The 24,226-nt window shown below is 44.0% G+C and overlaps 1 protein-coding gene across 2 annotated transcripts in view; it reads left to right on the plus strand.

Moving 5' to 3' along the window:
- LOC134957937 (potassium channel subfamily T member 2) overlaps positions 1-24,226 on the plus strand; it is a 1,656,739-nt gene that overhangs the window by 643,211 nt on the left and 989,302 nt on the right. The window lies entirely within an intron of this gene.

A 24,226-nucleotide genomic window follows, 5' to 3' on the forward strand; every position in this document is an offset into this window, starting at 1 on the left:
TAAAGTGCAGGTTTTTTAGAAGGGTCTAACTACAGTACCTTGATTCAACTGTAATTCAGCTGTTATCCTACTTGAATATTACAATACAACCTGCAAACTACAGTAACAGATGCAGTAACTGTCATTGTCCAAGCTCTTAATATAGATTATTCATTCCATAACATGCAATCTATAAAATAATGTGGAATGGTGAAAGAAAAACTGGGTGATTATATCATCAGAACAGTGCACTTCTGCAAAACAACCTCTTCAGCCATAAAACTTGACACATGAAAACTGCGCAATAACTATGTTCATTTTTAAACAGACGTAATCTTGAATAAAATTGTCAGCATGAAATACTAAACTCATTCCAAAATCAAACAAACAGTCTCGTTTACCAGCAGGTGTTTCAGCATAGCTTAATTACGTTATGATTAGAGACAACTAAATAAAGTCACTGCAATGATTAATCCACATACTGTAAAATGACAGATTGTTGTAAGGATTCATTGTAGCCTGAAAATCAAAGGCTGTAATGTGGATTTTACCTTAAAAATAAAGGCAAGTTATTAGAAGAATTCTGAATTAAAATAAGCATCAGCATACACTAATACATTGAACTAATATAAGCAAACTGTAGGTGTATTAAATAAGATTTTAAACCTACCGGTAAATCTATTTCTCCTAGTCAGTAGAGGATGCTGGGGACTCCGTAAGGACCATGGGGTATAGACGGGCTCCGCAGGAGATAGAGCACCTAAAAAGAACTTTGACTATGGGTGTGTACTGGCTCCTCCCTCTATGCCCCTCCTCCAGACCTCAGTTAGAGAACTGTGCCCAGAGGAGATGGACAATACAAGGCAGGATTTAGCAATCCAAGGGCAAGATTCATACCAGCCCACACCAATCATACCATGTAACCTGGAACATACATAACCAGTTAACAGTATGAACAAACGACAGTAACGGTCAAAGACCGATGTCAACTGTAACATAACCCTTATGTAAGCAACAACTATATACAAGTCTTGAAGAATTTCCACACTGGGACGGGGGCCCAGCATCCTCTACGGACTAGGAGAAATAGATTTACCGGTAGGTTTAAAATCTTATTTTCTCTTACGTCCTAGAGGATGCTGGGGACTCCGTCAGGACCATGGGGTTTATACCAAAGCATCCAATCGGGCGGGAGAGTGCGGATGACTCTGCAGCACCGACTGAGCAAACGCTAGGTCCTCATCAGCCAGGGTATCAAACTTGTAGAATTTAGCAAAAGTGTTTGACCCCGACCACGTCGCCGCTCGGCAAAGTTGTAAAGCCGAGACGCCTCGGGCAGCCGCCCAAGAAGAGCCCACCTTCCTAGTGGAATGGGCCTTAACCGAATTTGGTTCCGGCAATCCAGCCGTAGAGTGAGCCTGCTGAATCGTATTACAGATCCAGCGAGCAATAGACTGCTTTGAAGCAGGAGCGCCAATCTTATTGGCTGCATACAGGACAAACAGAGCCTCTGTTTTCCTAATTTTAGCTGTCCTGGCTACATACATTTTTAAGGCCCTGACTACGTCCAGGGATCTGGAATCCTCCAGGTCACCAGTAGCCACAGGCACCACAATAGGTTGACTCATATGGAACGACGAAACCACTTTAGGCAAAAATTGCGGACGTGTCCTCAATTCAGCTCGATCCACATGAAAAGGCAAGTAGGGGCTCTTGTGTGATAGAGCCGCCAATTCTGACACTCGCCTTGCTGATGCTAAGGCCAACAACATTACCACCTTCCAGGTAAGAAATTTCAATTCAACCTTGTTAAGCGGTTCAAACCAGTGTGATTTTAGGAACTGCAACACTACGTTCAGGTCCCATGGTGCCACTGGAGGCACAAAAGGTGGCTGGATGTGCAGCACTCCCTTTACAAACGTCTGGACTTCTGGAAGAGAAGCCAATTCCTTCTGAAAGAAAATCGAGAGGGACGAAATCTGTACCTTAACCGAGCCTAAATTCAGGCCCATATCTACTCCTGTCTGTAGGAAGTGGAGAAGACGACCCAAATGAAAATCTTCCGTAGGTGCATTCTTGGTCTCACACCAAGACACATACTTTCGCCAGATACGGTGATAATGTTTTATCGTCTCCTCCTTCCTAGCCTTTATTAAAGTAGGGATGACCTCTTCCGGAATCCCCTTTTTTGCTTGGATTCTGCGTTCAACCGCCATGCCGTCAAACGTAACCGCGGTAAGTCTTGAAATACACAGGGCCCCTGCTGCAATAGGTCTTCCCTCAGGGGAAGAGGCCAGGGGTCTCCTGTGAGCATCTCTTGTAGATCCGAGTACCAAGCCCTTCAAGGCCAGTCTGGGACAACGAGTATCATCTGTACTCTTCTTCGTCTTATGATCCTCAACACTTTCGTGATGAGAGGAAGAGGAGGGAACACGTAGACCAAGTCGAACACCCACGGTGTTACCAGTGCGTCTACCGCTACTGCCTGAGGGTCCCGAGACCTGGCGCAATACCTCCGAAGTTTTTGTTGAGGCGTGACGCCATCATGTCTATTTGAGGAGTTCCCTAAAGACGTGTTACGTCTGCAAAGACTTCTTGATGAAGTCCCCACTCTCCTGGATGGAGATTGTGTCTGCTGAGGAAGTCTGCTTCCCAGTTGTCCACTCCCGGAATGAAGACAGCCGACAGAGCGCTTACATGAGTTTCCGCCCAGCAAAAGATCCTTGTGGCTTCCGCCATTGCGACTCTGCTTCTTGTCCCGCCTTGGCGGTTCACATGAGCCACTGCTGTGACATTGTCTGATTGAATCTGAACCGGAAGGTTTTGAAGAAAACTCTCCGCTTGTCGAAGGCCGTTGTAAATGGCCCTGAGTTCCAACACATTGATGTGTAGACAGGACTCCTGGTCTGACCAAAGACCCTGAATAGTCTTTCCCTGTGTGACCGCTCCCCATCTTCGAAGGCTCGCGTCCGTGGTAACCAGGATCCAGTCCTGAATCCCGAACCGGCGACCCTCCAGCAGGTGAGCACTCTGCAACCACCACAGGAGGGACACTCTGGTTCCTGGGGACAGAGTTATTTTCCGATGTAAATGCAGATGGGACCCGGACCACTTGTCCAGAAGTTCCCATTGAAAAGTCCTTCCATGGAACCTTCCGAAGGGAATGGCCTCGTAGGCCGCCACCATTTTCCCCAGAACTCGAGTGCATTGGTGAACTGACACCCTTTTCAGTTTTAGCAGGTCTCTGACCATGTTCTGGATGTCTTGAGCTTTCTCTATTGGGAGGAAGACCCTTATTTGTTCCGTATCCAGTATCATACCTAGGAACGGTAGACGAGTTGTCGGAATCAACTGTGACTTCGGTAGATTTAGAATCCAACCGTGTTGCTGGAGCACTCTCAGAGAGAGCGCCACACTGCTCAGTAATTTCTCTCTTGATCTCGCTTTTATCAGGAGATCGTCCAAGTATGGGATAATTGTGACTCCTTGCTTGCGCAGGACCACCATCATTTCCGCCATTATCTTGGTGAAAATCCTCGGGGTCGTGGAAAGTCCAAACGGCAACGTCTGAAATTGGTAATGACAATCCTGTACAGCGAATCTCAGGTATTCCTGATGGTGGGCATATATGGGGACATGAAGGTACGCATCCTTTATGTCCAGAGACACCATAAACTCCCCCTCCTCCATGTTGGCTATTATCGCTCTGAGTGATTCCATTTTGAATTTGAATCTTTTTATGTACAGGTTTAGGGATTTCAGATTCAAAATCGGTCTGACCGAACCGTCCGGTTTCGGGACCACAAATAGGGTTGAGTAGTAACCTCTTCCCTGCTGGTGCAGGGGAACCTTGATTATCACTTGCTGTATACACAGCGTTTGAATTGCAGCTAATACTACATCCCTTTCCGATGTGGAAGCTGGTAGGGCCAACTTGAAAAATCGGCGCTGGGGCACCTCCTCGAATTCCAGTTTGTAACCCTGTGAAACTATTTCCAACACCCAGGGATTCAGGTCCGATCTGACCCAGGCCTGACTGAAAAGTCGAAGACGTGCCCCCACCGGTGCGGACTCCCTCAGGGGAGCCCCAGCGTCATGCTGTGGGTTTTGGAGCAGCCGGGGAGGACTTTTGTTCCTGGGCACCTGCCGAAGCAGGTGCTCTCTTGCCTCTTCCCTTATCTCTGGCGAGGAAAGAGGATCCCCGACCTCTTTTGGACTTGTGCGACCAAAAGGACTGCATCTGATAAGGTGTTGCTTTCTTTTGCTGTTGTGGAATATATGGTAAAAAAATTTGATTTACCTGCTGTAGCTGTGGAAACCAGGTCCGTCAGCCCATCCCCAAACAATACATCACCCTTATAGGGTAGTACTTCCATATGTTTTTTGGAATCCGCATCACCCGTCCATTGGCGAGTCCATATGTATCAAATTGATCTGTCAGCTCATCTGTCCAAGCTGCAATTGCGCTACACACCCATGCCGACGCAATCGTCGGTCTTAGCACAGCACCCGTATGAGAATAAATACCCTTTAAGGTAGTTTCTTGCCTGCGATCTGCAGGGTCCTTAAGGGCCGCTGTGTCAGGAGACGGTAGCGCCACTTTCTTGGACAAGCGCGTCAGGGCCTTGTCCACAGTGGGGGGTAATTCCCAAATCTCCCTGTCCTGCTTAGGGAAAGGGAATGCCATAAAAATTCTTTTGGGGATCTGCGGTCTCTTATCCGGTCTCCCAAGCTTTTCCAAAGTACTCATTCAATTCATGAGATGTGGGAAAATTAATAATCTGTTTCTTTTCCTTAAACATGTGTACCCTTGTGTCGGGGACCGAGGGTTCATCCACAATATGCAACACATCCCTTATTGCCACAATCATACACTGAATAGTTTTAGTCACCATAGGGTGCAATTTTACTTCGTCATAGTCGACACTGGAATCAGAATCCGTGTCGGTAGTAGTGTCTTCTGTTAAGGGACGCTTTTGAGACCCCGACGGGCCCGGTGAGTCGGTCCAATTTGAGGATTGACTGCCTGATGTCCCCCCTAAACCAGCCTTATCAAGCCTTTTATGTAAAGATGCCACACTTGCATGCAACGTATGCCACATGTCCATCCAATCTGGAGTCGGCACAACCGACGGGGACACACCACTCATTTGCTCCACCTCCTCCTTGGAGAAGCCTTCCGCCTCAGACATGTCGACACACACGTACTGACACCCCACACACACAGGGAGTTACCTATAAGGGGACAACACCCCAACCAGGCCCTTAGGAGAGGCAGAGAGATAGAGTATGCCAGCACACACCCAGCGCTTAAAAACACTGGAATATATGACCAGATAGCGCTGTTAAATGTTTATAATTGTAATCTCCACTCACTGCGTCGCCAAAGTGCCCCCCTCCTCCTTTTTCCAACCTGTGAAGCTCAGCAGGGGAGAGAACAGGGAGCCAGCGTTTTTTCATGCAGCCTCTGTGGAGAAAATGGCGCTGGTTAGTGCTGAGGATCAAGCCCCGCCCACCCGACGGCGGGCTTCGGTCCCATCATCATATACTAATAAAATGGCGGGGGTCCGCGGATTTACTGTCCCACAGCCTAATCCATCGTATTTATGGCCAAATTGAGGTTTATTGCTGCCCAGGGCGCCCCCCGCTGCTCCCTGCACCCTTCAGTGCCTGCTTGTGTGTGTGACTGGGAGCAATGGCGCGCAGCTTACCGCTGCGCGCTTACCTCATGAAGATCTGATGTCTTCTGCCGCCTGAAGTCTTTTCCTCAATACTCACCCGGCTTCTATCTTCGGCATCTGTGAGGAGGACGGCGGCGTGGCTCCGGACGAACCCCAGGTGAGACCTGTGTTCCGACTCCCTCTGGAGCTAATGGTGTCCAGTAGCCTAGAAACAGTGCCCAACTTTACAAGCCAGCTCTGCTTCTCTCTCCTCGGTCCCACGATGCAGGGAACCTGTTGCCAACAGGACTCCCTGAAAATAAAAAACCTAACAAAATTATTTTTCCACAGAAAACTCTGGAGAGCTCTCTGCAGTGCACCCATTCTCCTCTGGGGGAGGGGCATAGAGGGAGGAGCCAGTGCACACCATAGTCAAAGTTCTTTTTAGGTGCCCTATCTCCTGCGGAGCCCATCTATACCCCATGGTCCTTACGGAGTCCCCAGCATCCTCTAGGACGTAAGAGAAATAATATTTTGTTAATTAAATGATCTTTATTTAAACAGTTCGTTTTTATTACCTGCTAATCATGAAGCTGATAATTATTATATTTTTTTCTCCCAGCAGTTTCTCTTTCTCAGTTTCCTTCCTTGTGCAAGTTTATGTAGCTGCCAGTCCCAAAAAATGTCTCTTTCCATAACTTAGTCAATATGGGTGTGGATTAAAAGATTGACAGCATATAAATACACAGTCAATAAGACAACCCCAGATGGTCGACAGTCAATGGGTTGATGTTGTCAAAAAGTCAACAGGGTCAAAAGTTCAGAAAATATTTACATATGGTTTTATTATTATTTTAACCTTAAATTTCACCCTAAACCTAACCATTTTCTTAGTGCCTAACAATAACCCTCCCTCTGTTGCCTATCCATAGCTGTCCCCTTCAGCAGCCTATCCCAAACTAGAGATGAGCGGGTTCGGTTCCCTGAAAACTGAACCCCCCTCGAATTTCACTACCCGAGCCCGGATCTGAGTCCGGCTCGAGATTTCCCACCTGACTCGGAAACCAGAACAAGGCAAAATGTCATCATGCCACTGTCGGATTCTCGCAGGTTTTGGATACCATATAAGGAGCCGCGCGTTGCCCCCATTTTCACTCCTGCATTGGAGAGTGTAGTGAGAGGACATGTCTGTGCGGGAGGGAAAGTGGGGTGGCGATTCCAGTGCTGTCTTGTGCTGCTCAGTCCAGTGTAGTGTCCTATGCTGCATTAGTCCAGTCACAGTGGTGGTGTTCTCTGCTGCCATATGTTCATTGTAGCTGTATAAGTCCAGTGCAGTGGTGCTGTGTTGTCCTGCATCAGTAAAGAGGTTGTGTCTTGTGCTGCATCAGTCCAGTCACAGTAGTGGTGTCCTCTGCTGCCATATGTCCAGTGCTGCTGTATAAGTCCAGTCCAGTGGTGCTGTGTTGTGCTGCATTAGTCCAGTGGTGGTGTCTTGTGCTGCATCAGTCCAGTCACAGTGGTGTCCTCTGCTGTCATATGTCCAGTGCTGCTGTATAAGTCCAGTCCAGTGGTGCTGTGTTGTGCTGCATCAGTCCAGTGGTGGTTTCTTGTGCTGCATCAGTCCAGTTACAGTGGTGGTGTCCTCTGCTGCCATATATCCAGTGCTGCAGTATAAGTCCAGTCCAGTGGTGCTGTGTTGTGCTGCATTAGTCCAGTGGTGGTGTCTTGTGCTGCATCAGTCCAGTCACAGTGTGTCCTCTGCTGTCATATGTCCAGTGCTGCTGTATAAGTCCAGTCCATTGCAGTGGTGCTGTGTTGTCATGCATCAGTCCAGTGGTGGTGTCAGTCCAGTGGTGGTGTCCCTGTGCTGCTGTATAAATCCATTGGAACTGCCGTATATGTCCAGTGATACTGCCGTATATGTAAAGTGATACTGCCATATAAGTATAGTGGTACTGGCGTATAAGTCCAGTGAAACTGCCGTCTCAATCCAGTCCAGTGGTACTGCCGTATATGTCCAGTGTGACTGCCATATAAATCCAGTCCAGTGATACAGCCGTATAAGTGCAGTGATATTGCTGTATAAATCCAGTAGTAATGGCGTATAAATCCAGTCCAGTAATACTGCCATATAATTTCAGTGATACTGCCATATATGTCCAGTGGTACTGACGTATAAATCCAGTGGTACTGGCGTATAAATCCAGTCCAGTCATATTGACGTATAAGTCCAGTGATACTGCTTTATATGTCCAGTGGTACTGCTGTATAAATTCAGTGATACTGCCGTATATGCCCAGTGGTACTGCCATATAATTCCAGTGATACTGCCGTATTTTTCCAGTGGTACTGCCATATATATCCATTGGTAATGGCGTATAAATCTAGTCAAGTGATCCTGCTGTATATGTCCAGCGATACAGTCGTATATGTCCAGTGGTACTGCCATAAAATTCCAGTGATACTGTTGTATAAGTCTAGTTGTACTGCCAAATAATTCAAGTAATACTGCCGTATAAATCCAGTGATACTGGTGTATAAATCCAGTCCAGTCATACTGCCGTATAAGTCCAGTGATCCTGCCATATAATTCCATTGGTACTGGTGTATAAGTCCAGTGGTACTGCCGTATAAGTCCAGTGGTACTGCCGTATAAGTTTAGTGATACTGCCGTATAAATCCAGTCCAGTGGTACTGCCGTATAAGTTCAGTGATACTGCCGTATAAATCCAGTCCAGTGGTACTGCCGTATATGTCCAGTGTTACTGCCGTATAAATCCAGTCCAGTGATACTGCCATATAAGTCCAGTGATATTGCTGTATAAATCCAGTAGTAATGGTGTATAAATCCAGTCCAGTAATACTGCCATATAATTTCAGTGATACTGCCATATATGTCCAGTGGTACTGACGTATAAATCCAGTGGTACTGGCGTATAAATCCAGTCCAGTCATACTGAGGTATAAGTCCAGTGATACTGCTTTATATGTCCAGTGGTACTGCTGTATAAATTCAGTGATACTGCCGTATATGCCCAGTGGTACTGCCATATAATTCCAGTGATACTGCCATTTTTCTCCAGTGATACTGACGTATACTGTATGTCCAGTGGTACTGCCGTATAATTCAAGTAATACTGCCATATAAATCCACTGATACTGGTGTATAAATCTAGTCCAGTCATACTGCCGTATAAGTCCAGTGATGCTACCGTATAATTCCATTGGTACTGGTGTATAAGTCCAGCGGTACTGCTGTATAAGTCCAGTCCAGTGGTACTGCCGTATAAGTCCAGTGATACTGCCGTGTAAGTTAAGTGATACTGCCGTATAAATCCAGTCCAGTGGTACTGCCATATAAGTCAAATAGTACTGCCGTATAATTTCAGTGATACTGCCGTATAATTCCAGTGGTACTGCCGTATAAGTCCAGTTGTACTGCCGTATAAGTCCAGTGGTACTGCCGTATAATTTCAGTTATACTGCGGTGTAATTCCAGTGGTACTGCCGTAAAAGTCCAGTGGTACTACCATATAATTCCAGTGGTATTGGCGTATAAGTCCAGTGATACTGCTGTATAAATCCAGTGGTACTGGCGTATAAATACAGTCCAGTGGTACTGCCATATAAGTTCAGTGATACTGCCATATATGTACAGTGGTACTGCTGTATAAATTCAGTGGTACTACCGTATAAATCCAGTCCATTGATACTGCCATATATGTCCAGAGATACTGTCATATATGTCAAGTGGTACTGCCATATAATTCCAGTGATACTGCCATATACAGTATGTCCAGTGGTACTGCCATATAATTCCAGTGATACTGCCGTATATGTCTAGTGGTTCTACCGTATAAATCCAGTGGTACTGGCATATAAATCCAGTTTATTAATTCTGCAGTATAAGTCCAGTGATACTGCTGTATAATTCCAGTGGTACTGGCGAATAAATCCAGTGGTACTGCTGTATAAATCCAGTCCAGTGGTACTGCCGTATAAATCCAATCCAGTGGTACTGCTGTATAAGTCCTGCGGTACTGTCGTATAAGTCCAGTGATACTGCCATATAAATCCCGTCCAGTGGTACTGCCGTATAAATCCAGTGTTACTGCAGTATAATTTCAGTGATACTGCCATATAAATGCAGTCCAGTGATACTGCCGTAAAAGTCCTGTGGTACTGCCGTATAATTCCAGTGATACTGCCACATAATTCCAGTGATACTGCCATATAAATCCAGTGGTACTGCCATATAATTCCAGTGATACTGCCATATAATTCCAGAGATACTGCCGTATAATTCCAGTGGTACTGCCATAAAATTCCAGTGGTACTGACGTATAATTCCAGTGGTACTGCCGTATAATTCCAGTCAAGTGGCACTGTCATATAAGTCCAGTGGTAATGTCCTGTGCTGTATATTATTTGCTCCATTTAAAGGGGTTATTAATATTTAATCCAAATTATTTTTACAGGGTTTGCCTGTCCTGTGTCGCATATTGTGTTATATAACTCCAGAAAAATAATGGATAACAAAAATTTGAAGGATAAAATAGGGAAAGAGCAAGAACCACCTCCTTTTAGTGCTGAAGCTGCTGCCACTAGTTATGACATAGATGAAATTACATCAATGTCGACTGCCAAGACCAATGCCCAATTTGATAGTAGAGGGCATGTAAAATCCAAAAAGCCAAAGTTCAGTAAAAAGAAGAAATAAATGTAAATGGTCTGAGGAGAAATGTAAACTTGCCAATATGCCATTTACAACATGGAGTGGCAATGAACGGCTAAGGCCCTGGCCTATGTTCATGACTAGTGGTTCAGCTTCACATGACGATGGAAGCCCTCATCCTCCAGCTAGAAAAATGATAAGAGGTAAGCTGGCAAAAGCACAGCAAAGAACTGTACATTCTAAGATGGTATCACATATCCCCAAGGAGAGTCCAAGTGTGTCGGCAGTTGCGATGCCTGACCCTCCCAACACTGGATGGGAAGAGGTTGCTCCTTCCACCATTTGCACGCCCTCTGCAAGTGCTGGAAGTAGCACCCACAGTCCAGTTTCTGATATTTAAATTGAAGATGTCACTGTTGAAGTACACAAGGATGAGGAAATAGGTGTTGCTGGCGCTGAGGAAGACAGTTGTTGTCCGAGGGATGAATAAGCCCATTGTGATGCCTAGGCAAAATACCAATAAAGCAACCACTTTGGTGTGGAAATATTTCTCCACAAATCCAGACAACAGGTGTCAAGCCGTGTGCTGCCACTGTCAATCCATAATGAGTAGTGGTAAGGACATTAACCACCTTGGAACATCCTCCCTTATATGTCACCTGTGCATTCATCAGAAATCATTGACAAGTTCAGAAACTTTGGGTAAGAGCGTAAGCAGTCCACTGACACCTAAATCCCTTCTTCCACTTGTACCCATCTGCAAGCCACACCACCAACTCCCTCAACGTCAACTTCATCCTCAGTCACGAACATCAGTAGTCCTGCAGGCTATGCCACTGGCATGACTGAGGAGTCCTCTCCTAACCAAGATTCCTCCGGAGGATCCTTGAGTGGTACACCTGCTGTTGCTGCTGCTGGGAGTCGATCGTCATCCCAGAGAAGAAGTCGGAAGACCACTTGTACTACATCAACTAAGCAAATGACTGTCCAACAGTCTTTTGCGAGGAAGATGAAATATGACAGCAGTCATTCTATTGCAAAGCGAATAACTGAGGCCTTGACAGCTATGTTGGTGTTAGACGTGCATCCAGAATCCGCAATTAGTTCAGTGAGACTAAGAGAATTGATGAAAGTAGTGTGTCCCCGGTACCAAATCCCACTAGATTCCACTTCACTAGGCGGCCGATACCGAGAATGCACAGAGACATCAGAAAAAGTGTCCTCAGTGTCCTACAAAATGCAGTTGTACCCACTCTCCACTTAACCACGGACATGTGGACAAGTGTAACATAGCAGACTAAGGACTATATGACTGTGACAGCCTACAGGGTAGATGTATTGCCTCCGGCAGCAACAACAGCAGCGGCACCAGTAGCAGCCTCTCGCAAATGTCAACTCATTCCTATGCAGGCTACGCTATGTATCACCGCTTTCCGTAAGAGGCACACTGCTGACAACCTCTTACGGAAACTGAGGGACATCATCGCAGAATGGCTTACCCCACTTAGCCTCTCCAGGGGATTTGTGATATCGGACGCCACCAATATTGTGCGTGCATTAAATCTGGACAAATTCGAGAACGTCCCATATTTTGCACATACAATTAATTTGGTGGTGCAGAATTTTTCTAAAATAACAGGGGCATCCAGGAGATGCTGTTGGTGGCCCTAAAAATTGTGGGCCACTTTCGAAAATTCAGCCACCGCGTGCCGAAGACTGGAGCATCAGCAAAAACTCCTAAACCTGCCCTGCCGTCACCTGGAGCAAGAGATGGTAACAAGGTGGGATTCAACACTCTATATGCTTCAGAGGATGGAGGAGCAGCAAAAGGCCATTCAAGCCTATATGTCCACCTACAATATAGGCAAAGGAGAGGGACTGCACCTTACTCAAGCACAGTGGAGAATGATTTCCATCTTGTGCAAGGTTCTCCAACCCTTCGAACTTGCCACACGTGAAGTCAGTTCAGACACTGCCACATTGAGTCAGGTCATTCCCCTCATCAGGCTTTTGCAGAAGCAGCTGGATAAATTGAAGGAGGAGCTAAGACGGAGCGATTCTGCTAAGTATGTGGGACTTGTGAATGGAGCCCTTCATTCGCTTTGCCAGGATTCAAGGGTGGTCAATCTGTTGAAATCACAGCACTATATTTTGGCCACCATGCTCGATCTTAGGTTTAAAGCCCACATTGTATATCTCTTTCCGAAAGACAAAGTCTGCAGAGGTTCAAAGACCTTCTGGTGAGGAAATTGTCAACTCAAGCGCAATGTGACCCATCAAAGGCTTCTCCTTCATTTTCTCACACAACTGGGGCTGCGAGGAAAAGGATAAGATTTCATAGCCCACCCGCTGGTGGTGATGCCGGGCAGTCAGTAGCGAGTGCTGACATCTGGTCTGGACTGAAGGACCTGCCAACGATTACATATGATTCTGTCACCATTGAAAGAATGGTTGAGGATTATATGAGTGACAGCATCCAAGTAGGCATGTCAGACAGTCCGTATGTATACTGGCAGGAAAAAGAGGCAATTTGGAGGCCCTTGCACAACTGGCTTTATTTTACCTAAGTTTTTCCCCCTCCAGTGTGTACTCCAAAAGAGTGTTTAGTGCAGCCGGTAACCTTTTCAGCGATCGGCATAGGAGGTTACTTCCACAAAATGTGGAGAAGATGATGTTCATCAAAATGAAGTATAAATTCCTCCAGGAGGACCTTGACCAACAATTGCCTCCAGAAAGTACACAGGGACCTGTGATGGTGGATTCCAGTGGGGACGAATTAATACTCTGTGAGGAGGTATGATATACACACTGAAAGTGGTGAGGAATCAGAGGATGAGGATGAGGTCGACATCTTGCCTCTGTAGAGCCAGTTTATGCAAGGAGAGATTGATTGCTTCTTTTTTGGTGGGGGCCCAAAAAAACCACTCATTTCAGCCACAGTCATGTCGCTGAAATGATGATTTGTTAAAGTGTGCATGTCCTGTTTATACAACATAAGGGTGGATGGGAGGCCCCAAGAATAATTCCATCTTGCACTTCTTTTTCTTCTTAGCATCATGTTTGAGGAATATTTTTTTAAAGTGCCATCCTGTCTGAGCCCAGGATTACTGCCGTTTAAGTCCAGGGGTACTGCCGTAGAAAGTCCAGTCCAGTGGTGCTGTCTTGTCTGCTTCAGTCCAGTGGTGGTGTCTTGTGCTGCAATAATTCCAGTGGTGCTGTCCTGTGCTGTATATTATTTACTCCAAATAAAAGGGTTATATACATTACTTACATTATTATTCAAAATATTTTACAGGGTTTGCCCTGTGTGGTGTAGGGGTACGATCGCCTGTGCTGCATATTATTACAATAGCTCCAAATAAAAGAGTTATTATTATCCAAATAAATTTTACAGGCTTTGCTGTGTGTGTGGTTAAGGGGTACGCTCTCCTGTGCCACCAATATTGTGCGTGTATTACATCTGGGCAAATTCCAGCACATTCCATGTTTGTGCCGCACACTTGTGTCGCTTAGCTTAGTCTTACAGCAACCTTGGTGCACCTCTTTTTCATCTTCGCATCATGTGCTGTTTGTTTCCTATTTTTTAAATTTGCCATCCTGTCTGCCATTGCAGTGACACTCTTAGATGGGCCAGGTGTTTTTGCTGCACACTTGTGTCACTTAGCTTAGTCATACAGCTACCTCATTGCACCTCTTTTTCTTCTTTGCATGATGTGCTGTTTGGGGCCTAGTTTTTTAAGTGCCATCCTGTCTGCCACTGCAGTGCCACTCCTAGATGGGCCAGGTGTTTGTGCCGCACACTTGTGTCGCTTAGCTTAGTCATACAGCCACCTCGGTGCACCCTTTTGGCCTAAAAATAATATTGTGAGGTGTAAGGTGTTCAGAATAGACTGGAAATGAGTGGAAATTAATCTTATTGAGGTTAATAATACAGTAGGATCAAATTTACCCCCAAATTATGTGATTTTAGCTGTTTTAATGCTTTTTTCAAAAATCATCCAGATCCAAAACCAAAATCAAAACCAAAACACGAAAAGGTGGTTTTGGCAAAACCAATCCAGATCCAGAACATGAGCATGGAACCAGAACCAAAACCAAAACATAAAACACGAAAAGTGCCCACCACACATCTCTATCCCAAACCGTGATCAGTACGAGATCCCGCCGGACGGGATCCCAGTGGTTGGAATACCAACAAGGGATCCTGACGGGCACAATTCTGACAAGGGGCGAGTACAACACAGCCGCTGTGGGCCTGCTGCGCTTGCCACGCTACGGGCATGGTGCCTCCTTACGCTCAGCACACTAATTTATTCTCCCTCTATGGGTGTCGTGTACACCCACAGAGGGAGAATATATCAGGATTGTGCTGGTCGTTATCCCGGTGTCGGTGTTCCGACCGCCGGGATCCCATCCGGCGGGATCTTGACCGCATCCCCCCAAACCTACTGCCAAGTGCCTATCCCTAGAAAAAATTTAACACTTTGTATCAACCTTTTCTGTGTCAACCATTTGCATGACATCCTTTGACTATCAACCAATCAGCTCCTGACATTTTTCAAACACAACCTGTAACAAGGAAGTTAGAAGCTGATTGGCTGTTACTTTATCTCTCTCCACTTTATCTTTATCCAAGGCTTTATAAATATGCCGTAATCTATCATTCTAAAAGGGATGCGGTCAATTTACCTACAATCAAAATCCTGATGGTCAAAATACTGGCAACCATTAATTGACGGTCAAAATCCCGACAAGGTCATAATACTGACAGTTACAATGTCAACAGGTCAAAAAGTCAACATGAGTTTTTCATTGGAACCGACTTCTTCATACATTCGCGGTACACTTATACGGTGTCCATGTCGACCTACAGTATGTCGACATACAAACAAAAAATATGAAAAACTCTTGTCGACTTTTTAACCTGTAAACATTTTAAATGTCGGTATTTTGACCTTGTCTGGATTTTGACCGTCGTTCAATTGTTGTCGGAATTTTGACCATCGGGATTTTGATTGTAGGTACTGTATTTCATTATAATCCCATCTAAAATATATCTTCAATATTGATAGCACACATTGAATGTCATGCAGAGTTGAACGTACACCTAATGCGAAGTGTACAGTATGTTGTTTGAATTCTCACTGTACATGCTCCAGAAATGGGTGCACGCAATTTAGGTGATACAAAGTTGTACATAGTGTGTATACATTGCATCTACATTTATGACCAAAGTGTTAACTGGTTTGTACAGTAACTGGATATTCTCACATACAGTAGGCACAGTTTAATGCGGGCATGTTAACTTAAAACAGGCTATGACAGTGTTGGTGAGAGCTGAATGAGGCCAGGGACGCGTGGCAATGCCCCCTCGTAAAAAGTATCATTTTCTGCTCCAGTGAATCACTGCAAAGGGGGACATTTGTCACACTCAGCAGCTGACCAGTGCCCCGCTAGGTACCTCCAACAAGTCCAGGCCTAGGAATCAGCACCCCCAACCCCTCTAAGCACATGCATACCAGAGTGTAAGAGAAAATACACGTTTGGAGGGAGGGGATCTTTTCCACCTAGTATAGGGCAAGTGCAAGCCTGAACTGATGATGGTGATTAGTACTAAACCAAGTGCTTGCACAGATACAGTAGCATCTGCAGATGCATACAACTCGGCATTAGGGCAATTCTACACATTTTTTCCCCTGCATGCTTCTTTTAAGCAAAGTTGTAAGCCTGGTTTACTTACAACATTGCATCAGGCACACTGCGTCTAGTGTGAGAACAGTTTCAGCACGGACGGTGTGATGGTTAGAATTACTGCCTCACAGCACTGTAGTCATGGGTTCAATTCCCACTATGGCCCTGTGTGCAGTTTTATATTCTCCCCATGCTTGCTTGGGTTTCCTCCGGGTACTCTGATTTCCTCCATGCAATTGAAAAATATACTGCTAGGTTAATTGGCTTCAAAACAAAAATAAATAAATAAATAACCCTACAGCAGCATGAATGTGTGTGGTATATACATGTGGTAGGGAATATAGATTGTAAACTCCACTGGGGCAGGTACTGATGTGAATGGCCAAATAGTCTCTGTAAAGCTCTGCGGAATATGTGTGCATTATATAAATAACTGGTAGTAAATAAATAATAAATAATTACTGTCACTAGATAATAAAGAGTAGTAAGATGATACAAATGCTGTCAGAAGAGATAAATTACACAATCTCATCATTTTTCAGCACAGAGTTTCTCAAATGCCACCATTACAGTCTAGGATTTAAGGATATCCATGCTTGAGTCCAGATGGTTATATCAAGTTGACGGAGGTAATACTTAAGTCACTTATGCTAAAGCATAGCGATCCTTAAAATTTTGGACTTGAGATTTTGATTTGCACTAAACAGTGGTACTCACCTCCAACCCTCAAGTACCCCCAACAGATCATGTTTTGAGTATTTCTGCCTGTGGAAGCAGGTGGGTGAATTACTGATCCAGTAAAATAGATGAACTCACCTGTGCATGATTAAAGAAATCCAGAAAACATGACCTATTGGGTGTACTTGTGGACTGGGGTTAAGAACCACTGACTAAACCATCGCAATTGTATAATTTGGTGTACATTTATAAAAGATGATTTATTGCTCTGGTTTAGAGCAGATTTGCATGAAGTATAAAGACACAGTAGGCTGCCCTCCTTTTCTAATTACAAAATGTTTTTAGCTACCGTGTATAAACTGCAAACTCACTTTCACGCTGCTGGGATGATTGTTGTTAAAAGCAAAACTCTGTTGAGAAGACAAGGGTACTCTGTAACTGAGTCATGTAGCACACAGATAATTAGAACATTCATTAAATTATCTTACCCAGACATTATGGCATCATCTCCATGAAATATACAAACATTGCCTTAGAAACCATGCAATTAAAGTAGCTGAAATGTCCTAAGTTCTCATGCAGGATAGAACAGGTGCTATACTGTACTATTGTATAATACTAATGAAACAAATACATTTAGCCATATGATTTCTGCTGAGACTGCCAAAAATCCTACCCAAATTCTAACACTTAATTATTACAAATCCCAAGCAGAGCATAGAGAGTCTTTAGGAACACAGGGGTCTATTTACTAAGCCTTGGATGGAGATAAAGTAGCTGGAGATAAAGTAACAGCCAATTGGCTCCTAACTGGCTAACCCACAGGCTGGGTTTGAAAAATGACAGGAGCCGATTGGCTGGTACTTTATCTCCAGCGACTTTATCTCCATCCAAGGCTTAGTAAATAGACCCCACCAGTGGCGGAACTAGCGAGCCCAGGTGCGACAAAATGCTTTGCCCCCCCCCCCACACCCCCCCCCCCCACACACACACACACATCCCATCCAAGTCCACCCCCTCACCCCTGGAGAGGATCTGGTGAGGGGGACCATGCTCAGGGCCAGAGAAATGGATACCTAGCAACATTGCCGTAACTAGACATTTTAGCACTGTGTGCAAGAAACGGGATCGGAGCCCCACCCCTGCATGCAAAACAGGGGCAGTGCGCGCCGTAGGCGCGCGCAAAAATACATAGTGGCGTGGCTTCGTGGGGAAGGGGTGTGGCCACAAAATAATACCAATTCATAAAACGGTGCACAGTAGTCTCCATTCTTCAAATTACGCCGCACAGTAGCACCACTACACCAGGTAGAGACCCTTTTACACCTTACAGCGGACAGATTCCTCTTTTTACACATAACGGCAGACAGCGTGCACTTTTTACACATAACGGCAGACAGCATCCCCTTTTTACACATAACGGCAGACAGCTTGCCCTTGTTACACATAGCGGCAGACAGCGTACACTTTTTACACATAGCGGCAGACAGCGTACACTTTTTACACATAGCAGCAGACAGCGTACACTTTTTACACATAACGGCAGACAGCGTGCCCTTGTTAAACATAGCGGCAGACAGCGTCCCATTTTTACGCATTACGGCAGACAGCGTACACTTTTTACACATAACGGCAGACAGCGTACACTTTTTACACATAACGGCAGACAGCGTGCCCTTTTTACACATAACGGCAGACCGCGTGCCCTTGCTACACATAGCGGCAGACAGCGTACACTTTTTACACATTACGGCAAGCAGATTCCCCCTTTTTACACATAGCGGCAGGCAGATTCCCCATTTTTACACATAGCGGCAGGCAGTCCGCCCTTTTTACACATTGCGGCAGGCAGATTCCCCCTTTTTACACATAGCGGCAGGCAGATTCCCTCTTTTTACACATTGCGGCAGGCAGATTCCCCCTTTTTACACATAGCGGCAGGCAGATTCCCCATTTTTACACATTACGTCAGGCAGTCCCCCCTTTTTACACATTGCGGCAGGCAGATTCCCTATTTTTACACATTACGTCAGGCAGTCCCCCCTTTTTACACATTACGGCAGGCAGATTCCCCAGTTTTACACATTGCGGCAGGCAGATTCCCCCTTTTTACACATTGCGGCAGGCAGATTACCCCTTTTTACACATTGCGGCAGGCAGATTCCCCCTTTTTACACATAGCGGCAGGCAGTCCCCCATTTTTACACATAGCGGCAGGCAGTCCCCCATTTTTACACATAGCGGCAGGCAGTCCCAAGAAAGAAAGAAAGAAAGAAAGAAAGAAAGAAAGAAAGAAAGAAAGAAAGAAGAATTATACTTACCCTCTCCGCTGTCTCAGGCTCCTCGGTGCAGCGTCAGACGATTCCCGGGCAGTAGAGAAGGAGGAGGAGGGAGGTGGAGGAGGGAGCCGCAGCAGCGCTGTGTTATTGGTGGAGGCGCTGCTGCTGCTGCCCCTCTGCTTCACTATAGGCTGTTCTCGGAAGACAGCCTATAGTGAAGCAGAGGGGCAGCAGCAGCAGCGCCTCCACCAGTAACAAAGCGCTGCTGCGGCTCCCTCCTTCACCTCCCTCCTGCTCCTTCCCCCGTCCGTGCCGCTGCTCCTCTCCTCTCCGGGCGGCTGTGCGCTGTGGGCAGCGGTTGCCCGCAGCGCACAGCGGCATGTAATGAGTCAATTTGACTCATTACATGCTTGGGCCCCTGGACAGAGGCGGGCCCCAGTGCAACGCACTGCTTGCACTGCCGGTAGTTCCGCCTCTGGACCCCACAGTGTGCTCTACTACTGTATTTATTCGAGATATTTTTAGATGCGTTTTGTATTCCCTGCATAAGATGAGGCCAATACTGAGATGAACAATCCATTTTCCATAGTGTAAAAAAGCTTAGTGCATGCAGATTGTGGGCTGTGCAGAGTTGTGCATACGTGTTAATATGCCTATTTTCAGACTAGACTTTTGTACCAGAGAAATGGTGGTGCTAGTCCACCCTGATAATTATGATGATTATAAACTGAAGCGTACAAATGAAGAGAATCCACCACTACATACACTTCTAGTTATATTAGTGAGATTCTGTATAGATTAGTTAATGGCACTCCTAGTTACAGATAGAACCACGGTTATCTTAGCCTCTTTTCTGCGCCTAGGGTTTACATAAACCCTTCATCTATTGTTCTCAGCTGCAATAAAATACAGGGAACAAGACAGCAGAGGATTAAATAATTACAGCAGGGGATTAAGTCCAACTGCGCGACCTCAGTTAATCCTATTAAAGGCCAAGATAAACGTGGATCCATCTGTATGTGGCATGAGAGTTCCCAAATGGCACCCAACCTTAAATATAAATCAAATTACAAAAGATGAGTGCATTGAAGGTGCTACTGTTTTGCCAAATCAGTATTTAAAATAAATGATATATAAGTTCAAACAAACTTGCCTCCAAAAATACTATTTGTATAGGTCCAATAAGTCAGTTCACCATATCCATGTCTAATCTCTTGATCTGTAACATTAACATCAGACTTCTCTTTGCAATATACTTTATGGTAGTGTCCTCCAATACGGTTACTCCAAAAGGAAAGAAAAAAGATATATAGTGCCATGATCCAAAAAATATTTCAAAAATGTATTAGTAAATATCAAATGGTCACAGATAACATCCTGACATAAAATTGCTTGAGGACAAATCTAGAAAACATGTTGGTGGCAATTTAAATTGGAAGCATACTGTGACAGCTCCTTTTGAAGGAGCAAAGAAGTCAGCTTGAAGGTTGGAGGCTCTGGAAACTTTCTTCCTCACTCCATGCCCATTCTTAGAAACATTCATGGAAAAGATCCCTCCAAACTTATCAGTAAGTTAACCATATATACTGTATGCAGGTAATAGCAAATGACACCAACACGTTTTGAGTCCCTGTGGTCTCTTCCTCAGGGTATTGTATGTTCTTACCTCTGCATATTCAATCTATTTAATGGCAACCAGTAATTACAGGTGACTCCTATGATCCAGAACTGTACACCTTTTGGTAATCCTATGTGCAGAAAAAGAGGTTCCAGTTTACACCCCTTTATACAAAGAATAAATATACATACATTGAAATGAATAAAAACCTCAAATAATAAAATATAAAGTGAAGTATCATAAAAGTAGAAAGTTGAAAACTAGAAGTGCTCTGCTGTTTTGCATCTACCAATTTCCACATTTAGATTGCCAACCACTAATACATGTAATAGTCCACAATTTTGCAGTGAGATCGGGTGTTGGTCACAGACTCCTTATACAGTAGACTGATATACAAAAAGAAAAGACAACTCCTTTTTATGGGGCACTCTTATTATTAATCTAAAACGTAACTTTTATTGAAATTGGACTCACATTAACATACAACATATAACATTTATTCCATAAGGATATTTTGTGGTATGACTGGCTGAGCCTCTAAGCTTATCTCCCTATGTCGTGTTTCTTATTATATAAGTATAACCATCCCCAGTTGATAATATAATACTCCTTTAGTATGACTATAAACTTCAAAAAACAAAACAAAACACAACCAGCACCACAGTACACCTTTTTGGAATACACACTGTGGCCGAAATTTTGAAGTCAGTATGTAGTGTATGTTCAAATAAATGATTAAACTTCATTAGAAATTTTATACAAATGCCATACATTTGGGAGAGGGAAAATAGGAAAGGGAAAAAAAGGGGGTTAGAAGGAAGATAGGGAGGAATCGGTGACTAAATGCCTGGTTTCTGCTTTCGGAGATCTGCTTAAAAAGCATCGAATCTCCAATGAGAGAACCAACTGGAGCATATGCACCACTCCCAAGACCTGTATCTGCTGTTAACTTTATCTGCCCAATCTAGGGCAAAGTTAATGAGAGTGCAGGGGAGAGGTCCCTAGCCAGTATTGAATACCTGTATTGCTGACTATTTATAAGCCCTTGATTAGTTTCAAATACAACGTTTACTTGAAGTATCAACTTGTTATGTACATTCACAATAAATTGTGTGACATTTGTGAAAAAACACTCAGAAGAAAAGGAAGCAAAATTGCTTTAATGCCTAAATATATCATAACCAACAGATGCAATAATTTCTATGAAATACAGCTTTCATATGCACCAACAGCCAGGGTGTCTACTGTCCCCAATCATGTCTATAGACATCGAATTGAGGATGAGAGAGTCCTTTTAGGTGTTTCTGCAATATGAAAATAAAGTGCTTCTGCTGTCGTTATCTCAATAAATGAGTTAAACCGATGAGAGAGCACCGAAATAATAAGAAGATAAAAAGAGAAGAAAATTTGTTTTGAATGATACAAATAATAGAAATCTATTCTTATGAGTGTATTCACTGTAAATCTCGATGTATATCAATTAACCCAATATCTGTTTCACCTTCCCATATAATTTTCATTTCAAGATAATTGAATAGTGGGTAAATACTCACAATAGGATGTGGGTTAATCAGTTAGAAACACAATTTATGTGATATATTCAGTACAAACATAGTGATATTTGTCAAAGGTACGTCCAATATAAACGGATTTGCATTATATTTGCACATAATAACAAAGTTGCATCATATTTGCAAAAACGGCATCATATACATGGGTGTCACCCAAGCAGCAGCACATATACAGTAGGAGATTATAACCACCTTATTTGTCTAATTAATTCACATTATGCAGTTTGGAAATAAAGTACCTAGATTAATGTGCCAATTCTTGCTGGTAGATATTTAATTTAAAGTAAACAATGTTACTTATCTGCTGTCTGTTCTTATCAATCTTTCCCTGCTGCTGATAGTGTGTAGCTCATCATAAATCACATATCACAAAGTCCATAAGCAGTATGGGGGACTGTTGTTGGTAGCGTGCAGCCCACCTCTAATTAGATGAGTTTCAAAAACGGGTAACAGTATAAGACAAATGCTGTCCCGATGTGCGGCTCACTGCAGCTTATAACAACCAATATGCAGCTCACCTCATATATCTTTGACAAGAGACGTCTTAGTCGGGTGATAGTGCATAGAAAACACTGATCCCGGCGCACGGCTCACCGCAACTAACATTGGCATCTATACAGCTCACCTCAGAGTACCAAGTCCCAGTCAGATGTTTACCGTCTGGAACCGCTGCGGGCGGCGTGTGGCTCGTCGCTATTGCCGGGTCAGTGTGTCTCTTTACACTGACCCGGCAATAGCGACGAGCCACACGCCGCCCGCAGCGGTTCCAGACGGTAAACATCTGACTGGGACTTGGTACTCTGAGGTGAGCTGTATAGATGCCAATGTTAGTTGCGGTGAGCCGTGCGCCGGGATCAGTGTTTTCTATGCACTATCACCCGACTAAGACGTCTCTTGTCAAAGATATATGAGGTGAGCTGCATATTGGTTGTTATAAGCTGCAGTGAGCCGCACATCGGGACAGCATTTGTCTTATACTGTTACCCGTTTTTGAAACTCATCTAATTAGAGGTGGGCTGCACGCTACCAACAACAGTCCCCCATACTGCTTATGGACTTTGTGATATGTGATTTATGATGAGCTACACACTATCAGCAGCAGGGAAAGATTGATAAGAACAGACAGCAGATAAGTAACATTGTTTACTTTAAATTAAATATCTACCAGCAAGAATTGGCACATTAATCTAGGTACTTTATTTCCAAACTGCATAATGTGAATTAATTAGACAAATAAGGTGGTTATAATCTCCTACTGTATATGTGCTGCTGCTTGGGTGACACCCATGTATATGATGCCGTTTTTGCAAATATGATGCAACTTTGTTATTATGTGCAAATATAATGCAAATCCGTTTATATTGGACGTACCTTTGACAAATATCACTATGTTTGTACTGAATATATCACATAAATTGTGTTTCTAACTGATTAACCCACATCCTATTGTGAGTATTTACCCACTATTCAATTATCTTGAAATGAAAATTATATGGGAAGGTGAAACAGATATTGGGTTAATTGATATACATCGAGATTTACAGTGAATACACTCATAAGAATAGATTTCTATTATTTGTATCATTCAAAACAAATTTTCTTCTCTTTTTATCTTCTTATTATTTCGGTGCTCTCTCATCGGTTTAACTCATTTATTGAGATAACGACAGCAGAAGCACTTTATTTTCATATTGCAGAAACACCTAAAAGGACTCTCTCATCCTCAATTCGATGTCTATAGACATGATTGGGGACAGTAGACACCCTGGCTGTTGGTGCATATGAAAGCTGTATTTCATAGAAATTATTGCATCTGTTGGTTATGATATATTTAGGCATTAAAGCAATTTTGCTTCCTTTTCTTCTGAGTGTTTTTTCACAAATGTCACACAATTTATTGTGAATGTACATAACAAGTTGATACTTCAAGTAAACGTTGTATTTGAAACTAATCAAGGGCTTATAAATAGTCAGCAATACAGGTATTCAATACTGGCTAGGGACCTCTCCCCTGCACTCTCATTAACTTTGCCCTAGATTGGGCAGATAAAGTTAACAGCAGATACAGGTCTTGG

Source organism: Pseudophryne corroboree, chromosome 9 (genome assembly GCF_028390025.1).
Source record: "Pseudophryne corroboree isolate aPseCor3 chromosome 9, aPseCor3.hap2, whole genome shotgun sequence".
Classification (NCBI taxonomy): Eukaryota; Metazoa; Chordata; class Amphibia; order Anura; family Myobatrachidae; genus Pseudophryne; species Pseudophryne corroboree.